Raw genomic sequence first — 14,602 nt, forward strand, 5'->3', positions numbered from 1 at the left:
ACCATTTTCATACTACTTCTCTACCATTTCACTCTCGTATGGCGCGTGGGAAAAAGGAACGCCTAAATCTTTCCGTTCGATCTCTGATTTCTCTCGTTATTATGATCATTATTCCTTACGTAGGTGGGTGTCAAAATATTTTCGCATTCGGAAGAGAAAGTTGGTGACCGAAATTTCGTAAATAGATGTCGCCGAAAAGAAAACGGCCTTTATTTCAGTGACTGCCACCCCAAGTCGCGTATGATATCAGCGACACTCCCACTCCTATTGCGCGATAACACAAAACGGGCTGCCCTTCTTTGCACTTTTTCCATGTCCTCCGCCAACCCTACCTGGCAAGGATGCCACACCGCCCAGCAATATTCCAGCAGAGGACGGACAAGTGTAATGTAGGCTGTCTCTTTAGTGGGTTTGTCGCATCTTCTAAGTGTTCTGCCAACAAAGCGCAGTCTTTGTTTCGCCTTCCCCACACTATTATCTATGTGGTCTTTCCAATTTAAGTTGCTCGTAATTGTAATTCGTAGGTATTTAGTCGAATTGACAGCCCTTACATTTGCGCAATTTATCGTATACCCAAAATTTATCGGATTTCTTTTAGTACCCATGTGGATGACCTCGCACTTTTCTTTGTTTAGTGCCAATTGCCACTTTTCGCAATTCTCTCTACATTATGTAACTGGAATTGATCGCCTGATGATTTTACTAGACGGTAAATTACAGCGTCATCCGCAAACAATCTAAGGGGGCTGCTCATATTATCCACTAGATTATGTAAATTATGTATCGGGTAATATCAACAGCAGCAGAAAATGGTATAACAGGTGTAGGATTCGTTACGAATAGGAAGGTAGGGCAGAGGGTGTGTTACTGTGAACAGTTCAGTGACCGGGTTGTTCTAATCAGAATCGACAGCAGACCAACACCGACAACGATAGTTCAGGTATACATGCCGACGCCGCAAGCTGAAGATGAACAGATAGAGAAAGTATGAGGATATTGAAAGGGTAATGCAGTATGTAAAGGGGGACAAAAATCTAATAGTCATGGGCGACTGGAATGCAGTTGTAGGGGAAGGAGTAGAAGAAAAGGTTACAGGAGAATATGGGCTTGGGACAAGGAATGAAAGAGGAGAAAGACTAATTGAGTTCTGTAACAAGTTTCAGCTAGTAATAGCGAATACCCTGTTCAAGGATCACAAGAGGAGGAGGTATACTTGGAAAAGGCCGGGAGATACGGGAAGATTTCAATTAGATTACATCATGGTCAGACAGAGATTCCGAAATCAGATACTGGATTGTAAGGCGTACCCAGGAGCAGATATAGACTCAGATCACAATATAGTAGTGATGAAGAGTAGGCTGAAGTTCAAGACATTAGTCAGGAAGAATCAATACGCAAAGAAGTGGGATACGGAAGTATTAAGGAATGACGAGATACGTTTGAAGTTCTCTAACGCTATAGATACAGCAATAAGGAATAGCTCAGTAGGCAGTACAGTTGAAGAGGAATGGACATCGCTAAAAAGGGCCATCACAGAAGTTGGGAAGGAAAACATAGGTACAAAGAAGGTAGCTGCGAAGAAACCATGGGTAACAGAAGAAACACTTCAGTTGATTGAAGAAAGGAGGAAGTACAAACATGTTCCGAGAAAATCAGGAATACAGAAATACAAGTCGCTGAGGAATGAAATAAATAGGAAGTGCAGGGAAGCTAAGACGAGATGGCTGCAGGAAAAATGTGAAGACATCGAAAAAGATATGATTGTCGGAAGGACAGACTCAGCGTACAGGAAAGTCAAAACAACCTTTGGTGACATTAAAAGCAACGGTGGTAACATTAAGAGTGCAACGGGAATTCTACTGTTAAAGGCAGAGGAGAGAGCAGATAGGTGGAAAGATTACATTGAAATCCTCTATGAGGGTGAAGATTTGTCTGATGTGATAGAAGAAGAAACAGGAGTCGATTTAGAAGAGATAGGGGATCCAGTATTAGAATCTGAATTTAAAAGAGCTTTCGAGGACTTACGGCCAAATAAGGCAGAAGGGATAGATAACATTCCATCAGAATTTCTAAAATCATTGGGGGAAGTGGCAACAAAACGACTATTCACGTTGGGGTGTAGAATATATGAGTCTGGCGATATACCATCTGACTTTCGGAAAAGCATCATCCACACAATTCCGAAGACGGCAAGAGCTGACAAGTGCGAGAATTATCGCACACTCAGCTTAACAGCACATGCATCGAAGCTGCTTACAACAATAATATACAGAAGAATGGAAAAGAAAATTGAGAATGCGCTAGGTGAAGATCAATTTGGCTTTAGGAAAAGTAAAGGGACGAGAGAGGCAATTCTGACGTTACGGCTAATAATGGAAGTAAGGCTAAAGAAAAGTCAAGACACTTTCATAGGATTTGTCGACCTGGAAAAAGCATTCGACAATATAAAATGGTGCAAGCTGTTCGAGATTCTGAAAAAAGTAGGGATAAGCTATAGGGAGAGACGGGTCATATACAATATGTACAACAACCAAGAGGGAATAATAAGAGTGGACGATCAAGAACGAAGTTTACATCGAGGAAGCAATGATGGAAATAAAAGAAAGGTTCAGGAGTGGAATTAAAATACAAGGTGAAAGGATATCGATGATACGATTCGCTGATGACATTGCTATCCTGAGTGAAAGTGAAGAAGAATTAAATGATCTGCTGAACGGAATGAACAGTCTAATGAGTACACAGTATGGTTTGAGAGCAAATCGGAGAAAGACGAAGGTAATGAGAAGTAGTAGAAATGAGAACAGCGAGAAACTTATCAGGATTGATGGTGACGAAGTCAATGAAGTTAAGGAATTCTGCTACCTAGGCAGTAAAATAACCAATGACGGACGGAGCAAGGAGGACATCAAAAGCAGACTCGCAACGGCAAAAAAGGCATTTCTGGCCAAGAGAAGTCTACTAATATCAAATACCGGCCTTAATTTGAGGAAGAAATTTCTGAGGATGTACGTCTGGAGTACAGCATTGTATGGTTGTGAAACATGGACTATGGGAAAACCGGAACAGAAGAGAATCGAAGCATTTGAGATTTGGTGCTATAGACGAATGTTGAAAATTAGGTGGACTGATAAGGTAAGGAATTAGGAGGTTCTATGCAGAATCGGAGAGGAAAGGAATATGTGGAAAACACTGATAAGGAGAAGGGACAGGATGATTGGACATCTGCTAAGACATGAGGGAATGACTTCCATGGTACTAGAGGGAGCGGTAGAGGGCAAAAACTGTAGAGCAAGACAGAGATTGGAATACGTCAAGCAAATAATTGAGGACGTAGGTTGCAAGTGCTACTCTGAGATGAAGAGGTTAGCACAGGAAAGGAATTCGTGGCAGGCCGCATCAAACCAGTCAGTAGACTGATGACAAAAAAAAAAAAAAAAAAAAAATCAGGAACAGCAGAGGGCCTACGACACTACCTTGCGGAACGCCAGATATCACTTCCGTTCTACTCGATGCTTTACCATCTATCACTACGAACTGTGACCTCTCAGAGGAAATCACGAATCCAGTCTCACAACTGAGGCGATACTCCATATGCACGCAATTTGATTAATGGTCGCTTGTGAGGAACGGTATCAAAAGCCTTCATCTCATCTCAAACTCCCACGAGCTTTCCTAATCGTAATTCACTTAGACCCACGAGCCCCATCGCTGCAATTCGCTCATACGCATCCACTACCAGTTGCCCTTTCGAACTCGTTCATTCAGCCCAACTCATTGTCATGATCTCTCTGTCACAGTCACCTTCGTTCTATCCTACTACTACAGTCTCCTCTGACTGTCGTTTCCTCCTTGCTCTGTCTTACTGCTAATATCTCATCCTTTCCTTCCTATTGCTGGTATCTCTTCTCAGTGTCACTTTGTCTTCCTCGTTGTTTTTGTCAGACTGTCGTTATCACTGGCTGTCACCCACACCCACTTTCTGCCCTTCGTCTTTTACTGGCATTGTCTCCCTGACTTTTCCTAGCACTGTTCTACCACTTTTAGCTATGTTCCCTCCCTCCCATCTCCAAAGGCACGAATATGATGGATGCCAAAATTTTGGGAAAATTTTTAATGATGCTGAAGAAGGTAGAATGAGCCATCTGGAACCCCACTTTTCAGTCGGTCTTAAATGAACAGCATCATATTCGCAGCATTTCTTTTTTTTTGCACCGGAAAGAGCATTTGTCCACCGATTCCCTTCTTTCACGTGCTGCAGTAGGACATGTAACTGACATGGAAAGAAATGTATGGCTCAATAAAATTTAGACAGTTCACGTATGTAAAACAAATACCGCAGAACTAATTTTAAACCTCAGACCGGATTTTACGTGCATAAAAACTTTGCATGTGCTTCAGTAGTACAATGTGCAGTTCCCAGAACCCTTATGATAACGGTGACACTTGAGAGTATACTCCCGTGCTGCATCACTTTACAACCTACGTCCACACTTTGACCCTGTACTGTACTATAGGATACTGACAGTAAGACGATCCTTCCGCTGCGTATACATATGGTTCCTAGCGCAAGAGCTATCAAACACGCTTGACCCAACCTTTTTAAATCAGCAACAGAACCCTGAGATATGAGCACCGGAAAAACCCGTTTTAACGCGCGGCGTTTTGGAACGTATTAGACACGCATTGCGTCGCATGCATACTGATTCTCATCTTTTTATAGAAATGATTATCAAGTGACGCTACTAACCCCGTATTTATCATTGGCGAGTGGAAGGGAAAACACTGTTTTCGACAAGAGCTACGTAATCGGTTGTTACGACGTTCACAGTAAATTATAGCGTCTACTTGACGCGGGAGCGGTTTTCGGTGCTGTTTTCCAGTCGTGGCGGCTGCGCAGCTTTAGAGACCATCACCGAAATTATAGACTCCAATATTTTCAACACAGGGCAACACGTAGACATAGTGTCGAACTGTGCTGGTCGTTTTACGTGACTGCACAACGGCCCATCACACTGAGGAGACGACGACTAGATTTGCTACAGCCGTAGGTTGTTACGCGTCTGTTCTACCGGTCAACAGGAAGGTTGTTTTGGAACACTTGTCACATTCATCTCGCTGATGAACGGCCCTGGGTTGTATTTTACCTAAAGCACCCAAAAAAATGCAGCATTTTGTTGATCTTTCACCATGAAATTGTAAGGTGGCTATAATGTCACACATTACAAGCTCTCATCCACATTCTTTGCCGTGATCTACAAACACAATTCGGTATCATGTGATAGGGTGTACATCGTATATTTGATTATATAAAGGAGACTGACATTGTCCCATACGTCTTGTAAATAATTGTTAACGCTTATTGCATGAAAGGTGACGGAGTACGGCGTAATGAATGGTTGCCTATACTAGTAGAGATTGGAACGCAAGTGGAAATGAAACGGCTGGCGGAACTGAAGCCCTCGGTGGAAGGACGACACAGGTGTGTTGGTCCTGCTTGAACACAGGAAATAGCTAGACGAACGCCGTAGCACCTAACCGCTGGGGCACAACAAAGTCGCGACCGGCCGGTTTGTAGCCGAACCGGAAGGATTATACTTCGGAAACGCTGAAAATCTTGCACGCAGGTGAGAGGAACGAAGAAGCGGCACCTCGCAAACCACGCAGGCTGCGTTATTTCCACGCATTTTTACTCAGAAGCGTACCATTGTAGGAGTATAGGTTTTTCCTCGCAAACTTTCCGCGCTGGACGGCAAAAGACTAAAATATGGTTGGTCGGTGTTCGGAAGAATCTGTAGAGGGGGAGAATACTCCACGGTTTCGGGAATATGATTCGTTTTTGGAATTACGAGGGTGAGGAGCCAAGCCTTGCTGGAAAGCCAGCGCTGGAGAGACGCGGTCTTCCGCTGTGAGCGCCCGTGTGTGACGGTCGCTCGGTATAAGTTTATGTTGGTACAGACGGACTTGCTGTCTTTGCTCTCAGGAGTGTTTATAGTTAGAACAGTTTGGCACTGTACTGTTGCGAACCTATACGGTTCTGGACATCACCTCCGGGTTGGAAGTCGTCGTTGAGTACGCAGCGTTCAGTCATTAAGAGCACTTGCTCTGCTTGTACTTCCGTTGAGACGTTCTCTGAACTCCGTCCTTGTGGCTGGGAGCTCGCGTTTCTTGTCTGTTGAACACGGAGAGGGGCAGACAGTATTGGAGTATATTAGAGGACCGCCTCCTACCGTCCTAGTGTTTGAAAGAGTTTATTTGTGGCTGGAGTTCTTCCATCGTCGCAGACGAGTACGAGAACCGTCACTTCAACGCACCGGACGCAGTACGTAGGGTGACATCGCAACTTGCTTCGGCTTATTATGGCTATAAAGCTAAACAGCTGCGATCGCGTTAGTTTACTTCCACTGAGGTTCCACACCACCGTAGATCATCTTTGAAAGTAGTGTCTTTTAGTGTTTGGCGCGTAGATGTCAGTCACTTCGCGTTATTGATATTAGATCGCACAGTCATAATAAGGGGCAGAGTTGGGCAATTTATTTGTAATTTTACTTAGGGAATGTAAACTTTGTAATATACAGCTTTTTAAAATCTGCATAAGCAGGAACAACGTTTATCATTTAGTAGGATAAGTTGCTTTCATCATTCATTTATGTTTAGATTGTAATTTATAGAATTAAGAGATCCTAAGATAGATCTGCTTCTGGGGATAGTCAGATAGGAACAAATCTTCATTTTAGCGTTTATTATTCTCCATTGCGCAAATTCATTTTACACCCGCCTGGAGTAGCATCATGGAAAATCACAAGTCGTGAAAATAGGTATGACCAGCCTTGTAAGCAAAAAAGATGGTATCAATTTGCTATTCCATATTTTTTAAAATTGAAGTATCAGTCTAACCTTACTGACGTATGAAAAATTTTTTTTGCAAATATTTGAGATTTTTTCGTGGCTTACTGGTTCTAATAATATTAAAAATTCAACTACGCACATCCTAATGAAATATGCTTACCTTCGAGGTATGAAACTAATCTTATCTTCAAAAACACTGAATTGATAAACATTTGTGGTACAACATATTTTATGTAATTTTTGTCAAATTAAGTTATTAGGGCGCAACACTTTGTCAAACTCCCCGTGTTAGTTGTAGTAATTTTAGGAATTTACCCCATCTTGGATCAATGTGTGTGGCTGCCCTTTCCCTCAAGCGCGGTGTTCTGGAGAATTGCGTGTTCTGCCGCAGCAGTATGGGTAACTGCCAATTTCTGTTGCGGGATGCACGCCGGGGCACTTGTTGAGGTGCCGGGCCGCACTTGTTTGAGTCGCTATATTTGGTATGGCGACAGAGGAGCCCCGACAGCTACCAGGCGCTTCATTGTCCGCTTTCAGCAGCCGAGTGCGAAAGGCTGTTTTCTGTCACGTGGCTTCGATACTGGCAGCAATTACAGGGCCGTAGTCATTGTGCAGGCTACGTAGGCAGCAGGCTACGGTCACGCACCACAAAAATTTAATATCAAAACGTCTCTCTTAATACTGTAGTGCACGACGTCTTATCGTTAAAGATAAACTATTTTGTATGGGCTATTTTGGCTGTTTCAGTACGCAGCTACTGATAAATCAGCATTGACCTCTGAAACGTCGTTTCTATTTCCCACTGGCGTCCGTTAAACGCATGGCACTTTAATTGGCAAACACACTCAGACGCTTAGAAGGTAGTAAATGAGAATCCATCTAAATTCTCGATACAACATTACGAAGCGAACTGCACGCAACAGTTTTTGAATCTCGTACGTAGCAAAAAGCCACGGCTCACACCGACACAAACCTGCCCGTCTTCACTGGGCCGAACGACAACAGGCAGTGGCTGACTCGAGACGAGTACCGTGGTCCAACGGGGTGCGATTTGGCCCCTCTCAAAGTGACACCAAGCGTCAAGTGCACAGACAGCCCTGTGAGGCGATTAACCCGAACTCGCAGCGTGTAGATAGTGCACTTCCAGCCAGACGTCGTTCTATGACTTTCGGTGGTCTTTTCCTGCCATGGTATGGCCTACTAATTCACATCATAGTGAACATAAATCATGATGTTCATTTTAATAGTCTAGGTGATTAAGTGCTGCCCTTCTCACTAACTTTTCATGTACAATAAGTTGCGGAGTGTAATCTCTTCAACTTCAACCCCTTCACCTACTATTGAATATATAACGCCCTGGGTCCGAAATGTAAATACCACCTTCCGGAATGGTTCAAATGGCTCTGAGCATATGGGACTTAACAGCTGTTGTCATCAGTCCCCTAGAACTTAGAAGTACTTAAACCTAAGTAACCTAAGGGCATCACACACATCCATGTCCGAGGCAGGATTCGAACCTGCGACCGTAGCGGTCACGCGGTTCCAGACTGAAGCGCCTAGAACCGCACGGCCACACCGGCCGGCTTCCGGACTTAGAGCCATTCCGCGGTTCGACAAATCGCTCGGACGTTGAACCACTCGCGCACGGCTTACGGAGTGTAAGTGTGTGCTTGACATCTAACGGTTTTAATTTTGTGGACTATTTGATAATTACAACCACATGTAATAACTGTCAGTAATACCACGAAAGAATTATTATCAGTCAGTAGAATGTAACATAAATCAGTACCATTTATCTCCAATTCCTCAATGCATTTACAATTCACGTAATCGGCACTCTTACAAAAAACAAATAAATAAATCAGCTTCAAGGATCTGATATCGTACGAAACATACGAATACATGTAATGGGCCTTTGCACCTCTTGTACTCCCACATTCTTTCACTACGTTTTTTTATTTTTCGTACAAACTTCACACAGTCTTGGTGGCTTTGATTTTCATGCTGTTGGCTCATTGTGCTTGGTAAAACGGGCTCAACGTTCCGCGTGCAGCCTCTTTGGCAAATCTACGTCCTTTATAATAGGGTTTTAGTATATTCTTCAGCAATGGTATGGCTATTTCACTCCTATAATCAACTGTTTTTCTTTATTTTGTTGCACAAAATGTACGAATTGAAAAGCCCGGTAGCAAACAGATAAAGTAATTTTTTCTTTATCCTTTCACATATTTTCTCATTTTTGGGAAGCATACTAGTATTTGGTCTGGCCGATCAAACTCCAATCCTTCCCGTGTTTTACTCAATAATACAACTCTGTTTCTAAGTACAACTGGTTTATTGTCTAATACTTTTTACTGTTTCATGTTTTATCGTCATAATATGAACGCCTTACTTATAATTGCATTTTACAGCGGATATTTGATTGCGGATCCTCATTGTGTACCCCTCTCCCCTACTATTTAATTTTACTTAAATCTTCTCGCATTATGTTTCTATCACACATACTGCCCCAATGACAACTGATATTTGTGGTGAAGAGTACCAAATATCTAGGTACATAAAGCGCCCTCTGTGTTACACCGATTGTGATAGCTCTTTCACAACACTTTTGGAGGCGTTATCATCACAATTCATCTTATCAAGGCCTGCAGATATTTTAAAGTCATATCATCTGACTCAAAAAATTGGTAAAGTTTAATACTGAATCGTGTCAGGCCCATGCAGTTTAAATTTCGCCCGACCGACGTACCGTAGACCAGGCCCATGACCACATTTGGCCCGAACACCGGACCATGTGTCTTACACGTGGTTGTAGGTTAAGATTTTAACAGCAGTATGCTTAGAATTGCACGCGGACCCTGCTATGTTGGGGAATACTCAGGCATCCTACTGCAGCTAGACTTGAAATTTAGTTAATCACTTCTAATGCTAGTTACACTTTGAGTAGTAGTGGTTTCTACCCGAAACCTCATTTTATTATTTTTTAAATTACCATTGCCTTTCGCAAGACAGACACGTCTAGTGGTGGAATCGGGTATTTCTACGAATGTAGTACATTGTAGAAGCCAATCACAGCTTTCAGAGCAACAGTCGGCGAAGAGACTGTGCTAGATGCCTGTAGCAGATGGTGACACGTGGTTTTCATCAAAGTGATGATAATCACATTGAGATCACTGACAGTGAAATTGAGTGTATCTAAAGTTATTGTAACGTAATTTTGAGTTTGCACAACTGCTATCATGGTAGTTCCGAAATAAAACTTCTGTAGCAGCGATATATTTATTTATTAAATCTTGAGCCCCTTTTTGTTATTTAGGACCATAATTTGTTTTAGACACATGTTCATGGAATTTTCGAGATCTGCGATTGGATCTAGGAAAATTGCGAAACTCCTTTCAAAAATATCTCTTGAAATGGTGGGTGTCGGAAACCGTATGACGTAGTGATTCCTAAGTGAAACCACAACTTTCGAACGACGGATAAGAAGACAAAGGAGATGCTACGCCCTGTTAAGGACAGTCAACGTCAGGATCCCAGGGATTTATGACGTCCCTTGTGAGTGCGGAAGTAATTATACTGGTCAATCCATTCGCACCGTTTCCAACCGCTATGCAGAACAACAACAACATCATATTAAAAATCAGGAACTGGAGAAAACCTCAGTTGCTGATCACAGACTCACAAACAAACAAAATACTGTTTGACGAAACAAAACTTTTGCGCCAGACTTCTCCTACTGGGACACACTAATGAAAGAGGCTGTAGAAATAAGAATGAGAGAGAAAATCGTCAACCGTGACAGCGGATATAATCTTAGCGATGTATGGAAGTCATCTCCAGATGCAGAGAAGATCCAGAGATATTCGTCGCAATGTTTACGCTACGGCGGGAGCGGTGGCACCACTAGCGCAAACACTGACACCATATGCGACAACATGACGTAATTATTGATCAATCAGAAACAGAATGTGGGCTATGTAAGACCGCCGCAGCACCAGATTTGACAGTCAGTTGCTCCAGACGAAAGCGATGGAGGTAATCGCCGAAACTGATGCGGCAAGGGACCAGAGAAAGTTTTATAAAACGGTTTACTTTTTGGTTATTTCTTCTGTTACTCCTTGCTTGTAATGTTGGTCAATTTTGTGAAAAAATTTCTTTCTGACATAAACGGTTGAACGACCCTATTCTTTAACGCTGAATTCACATGTATGTGATTACTCTATTCATAACACCAAAGTGCCTGGCAGAGGGTTCAATGAACCACTTTCAAGCTGTCTCTACCGTTCCACTCTCGAACGGCGTGCGAGAAAAACAAACACTTAAATTTTAATGATTGCCACTCCAATTCACATATCATGTCTGTGGCACTATCTCCCCTACTTCGCCATCAACAGACTCACCCCCCTCCTCTCTCTCTCTCTCTCTCTCTCTCTCTCTCTCTCTCTCTCTCTCTCTCTCTCTCTCTCTCTCAAACAGGGTACACTAGAGCAGGCTTTCAAGTATCAGGTCGCTGACCATTAGCAGTGCCTCCTCAGAACGTGGCAGCTAAATCCTTTGCGTTTAGCGATAACTATTACGACGTAAGCAACGAAAGCATGGAACGCCAACGTTCCCTTTAGCCTGCACCTTAGTTTATCAAAGGATTGCGTCATTTATCATCTACTCTTAAAAAGTGCAAAAACCATGTAAATAAAACACTGTTCCCAGTTCTGCAGAAAGGAGTTCTAATGGACTAATCGCCAAGCACTCAAAGGGCGATCGATGACAGCGGCACGGGCCAGATAAGCTTATCTATTTGATGCTGACATCTTATCAGTGAAAACTCACTTTCAACTGAAGGGGGAAAAAATAAAGAAGTACCACGAAAAGCAATATGTTGTAAATATTAACATTACACAACATACTTTTCTAGTATTTTTTTAAGTCCCTGAATTAATTTCTCAATAGCTACTTCATTGTTAGCTTGTAAATTTAATTTTCCAAAAATTAATGGTAAAAAGTAAAGTCAAATCAAGAGTAAAATGCGATTTTTTTCCTAACAGTAAGCATCAGACAGCACGATTGGGATGAAAACTCTTGGATGTCTTGCTGTAGACTATCACTGAAATCCACAACAATTGTAAATAAAGACTCCGAAGCGTCCACTGCCGCGTATTTATAGCTCCACTTCAGAACTGCGTCGTCGAATTTCGAAGAGTACAAAAAGACATCGGCAAGCAATCGGTTGTTGCGACACTGCCAGTGATCGAGGAGTGCACATGTCAACATCTGTGCCGAAGCGACGTAGCACAACAAACGCGACACTTGGTATTACCGCTGCGCCAAGTGGACAACTTCCAAGAAGCCTTCACATACCATGCAGTCAAATACTTAACACTGATGCACCATCTCTCTGTACCAGAAGCGCAAGGTGAGAAAACAACAAAGTGGCTGAGGCAACATTACTGTAGTTCACGTGTGACGCAAGCCATGCAGCGCTGCAGAACCCGCTGATAAGACTCAAAAAGCGTACTGCTATGTACTGAAAACCCAGCACGGGACAGTAAAATGAACACTGGAAATTACACGCGAATAACTGCAAAATAATTTTGTAGTTAATTTGGCATGTAATATAACACTGTAGATCTTATAACTGTAATTAATCAATAATCTATAAATTGTGACTTCCTTTGAATAAAATGCGGAGTAGTTACCTTTACCGTGGTTTACCACCACTAACATTTTCCTCTTCTGTAGTGTTCTAGGATTACTAAGAAGTTCACTCAGAGTGCAAACATTTTTCTGTTATGTTGCATTATCCACATCCGAACATCGTCTTCGTTTAGTTTACATCTTTTCTCAATAGAAACGAATGGTATCTGAATATCATTGCTTAATGGATTCTCTTTGAATTGTAAACAAAACAGCGAGTGCAAAGCACAAGTGCGATGCTCTCTCAATAATATTATGAAATGTGGCACAGTGATTATTTACAACTGGTGTGCTCTTTGTAATGCAACAGCGTATACATCACCTTCGACAATCATTAAGACCACAACAAAATTATTCGCTACCCACTGGAACACTTAAGTGTATAAAGGTATTTCACGTTGTCGTTGTTGTTGTTGTTTTCAGTCCAGGGACTGGTTTGATGCAGCTCTCCATGCTACTCTATCCTGTGCAAGCTACCTACTGCAACCTACATCCTTCTGAATCTGCTTAGTGTATTCATCTATTGGTCTTATATCTAAATAAATGCTACCAGTTTACTGCGTTAGATTAATGACACTTATAAGGTGGCACTGAGTATGCAACTATTGTTGCTCAGTGCAGAAGGAGATGACATGCTGTTGATCAAAACATCTATGTAACTGAAAATGTCAGCCATCTGAAGACGTGCACTGTGGCCCGAAACCAGTTATGGGATTGAAATAAAACATTTTAAAAAGTTTTTGTGGTAGGTCGCATTATTCATCAACTAATAGATGCTTTGTTATGTAAAGCCAAAGGAAAGATTCTTTTTCGTGCACGTTGTGTTATTAGAATATATATATATATATATATATATATATATATATATATATATATATCAAATGCCAGTAAGTTGTTTCTGAAGATATTTCTATTTAGTGTAATCTTGTACGGAAATGAAACGTGGACGTCAACAGTTCAGACAAGAACAGAACGGAAGGTTTGTAATTGCGATGGTACAGAGGAGTGCTGAAAATCACGTGGGTAGTAATGAGGCGGTACTAAATCGAATAGGGGAGATTAGAAAATTGTGGCTCGGGTGACTGAATCAAAATCGGGAAAAAAATAAGTGGAACAACTTGACCAAAAGAAATGATCGGTTGGCAGGACACATCCTAAGGCATCGAGGAATAGTCAATTTGGAGAGAGAGAGAGAGAGAGAGAGAGAGAGAGAGAGAGAGAGAGAGAGAGAGAGAGAGAGAGAGAGATAGAGAGAGAGAGAGTGTGTAAGGGGGGGGGGAGAGAGTTGTACAGGGTGATCTACAGTAAATATGACTGTTCTATGCAGCTTCAATTGGATGGAGGTCGCAGTAGTTATTCAGAAATTAAGAATCTTGCACAAGATACAGTAACGAGTACAGGTGCACCAAACCAGTATTCGGACTGAACAACACAATAAGAACAATTTCGGGCTGAGGGGCCGTGGTCGATGTACTAACTACCTTACAATGTTTCGTCGCCTTTTGTGGAACCCACCTTCAGACGAATTGCGTGACCCTTGAGCTTTCCATACAGCAGCTCTTTATTTGTGAAGATGTCTCCCGTAGAAGGAGACGAAACGTTAGTATACATACATCGTGCACCGCTTGTCATTCTGGTAATTTCAACTAAAGTTAACACCGGTCTCCAAGCCTTTATTGCAGTAATTAATAATTTAGTGACATCATGCAGTGAATGCCAGTAAGGGGAGGGTTGGAGGCTGTCTGAAAGGCAGCGCACAGCACGCCCAGGTGAGAGCAGTACCTTGGTGCGACCCCTGTGGAAAGCTGCGGAGGGCGCCTGCAGCAGAAGACCATGCAGGAGTTTCGGCGGACGGGGACGTCGTATTCGCGAGAGCAGCTGAGCTCGCCGGGCTGGCGCGCGCGGCGTGACAGCGGGTGTGCGGGCGGCCGTCAAACTGAGCTGCCGAAATGAGACAAGAAGTGGGCGCGCGCTGCCAACCTGGGCGGCGCCCAAGAACGCGCCGGCGGTCACGAGGAATCACTCCATTAAAATAAACCCGACCCAGGTGGGCGCGCAGCGGCGC

General features: G+C 42.7%; 1 protein-coding gene across 2 annotated transcripts in view; it reads right to left on the reverse strand.

Moving 5' to 3' along the window:
- LOC126456805 (PRL-1 phosphatase) overlaps positions 1-14,602 on the reverse strand; it is a 607,421-nt gene that overhangs the window by 137,013 nt on the left and 455,806 nt on the right. Inside the window, exon 1 of one of the 2 annotated variants that reach the window (XM_050092597.1) lies at positions 14,320-14,465. The exons of the other annotated variant lie outside the window; for it this stretch is intronic. The gene's annotated coding sequence lies outside the window, so the exon portion shown is untranslated. Of the gene's footprint in view, positions 1-14,319; positions 14,466-14,602 lie in introns of those variants that run through there. 2 annotated transcript variants of the gene reach the window in all.

This window comes from Schistocerca serialis, chromosome 2, assembly GCF_023864345.2.
Source record: "Schistocerca serialis cubense isolate TAMUIC-IGC-003099 chromosome 2, iqSchSeri2.2, whole genome shotgun sequence".
Classification (NCBI taxonomy): Eukaryota; Metazoa; Arthropoda; class Insecta; order Orthoptera; family Acrididae; genus Schistocerca; species Schistocerca serialis.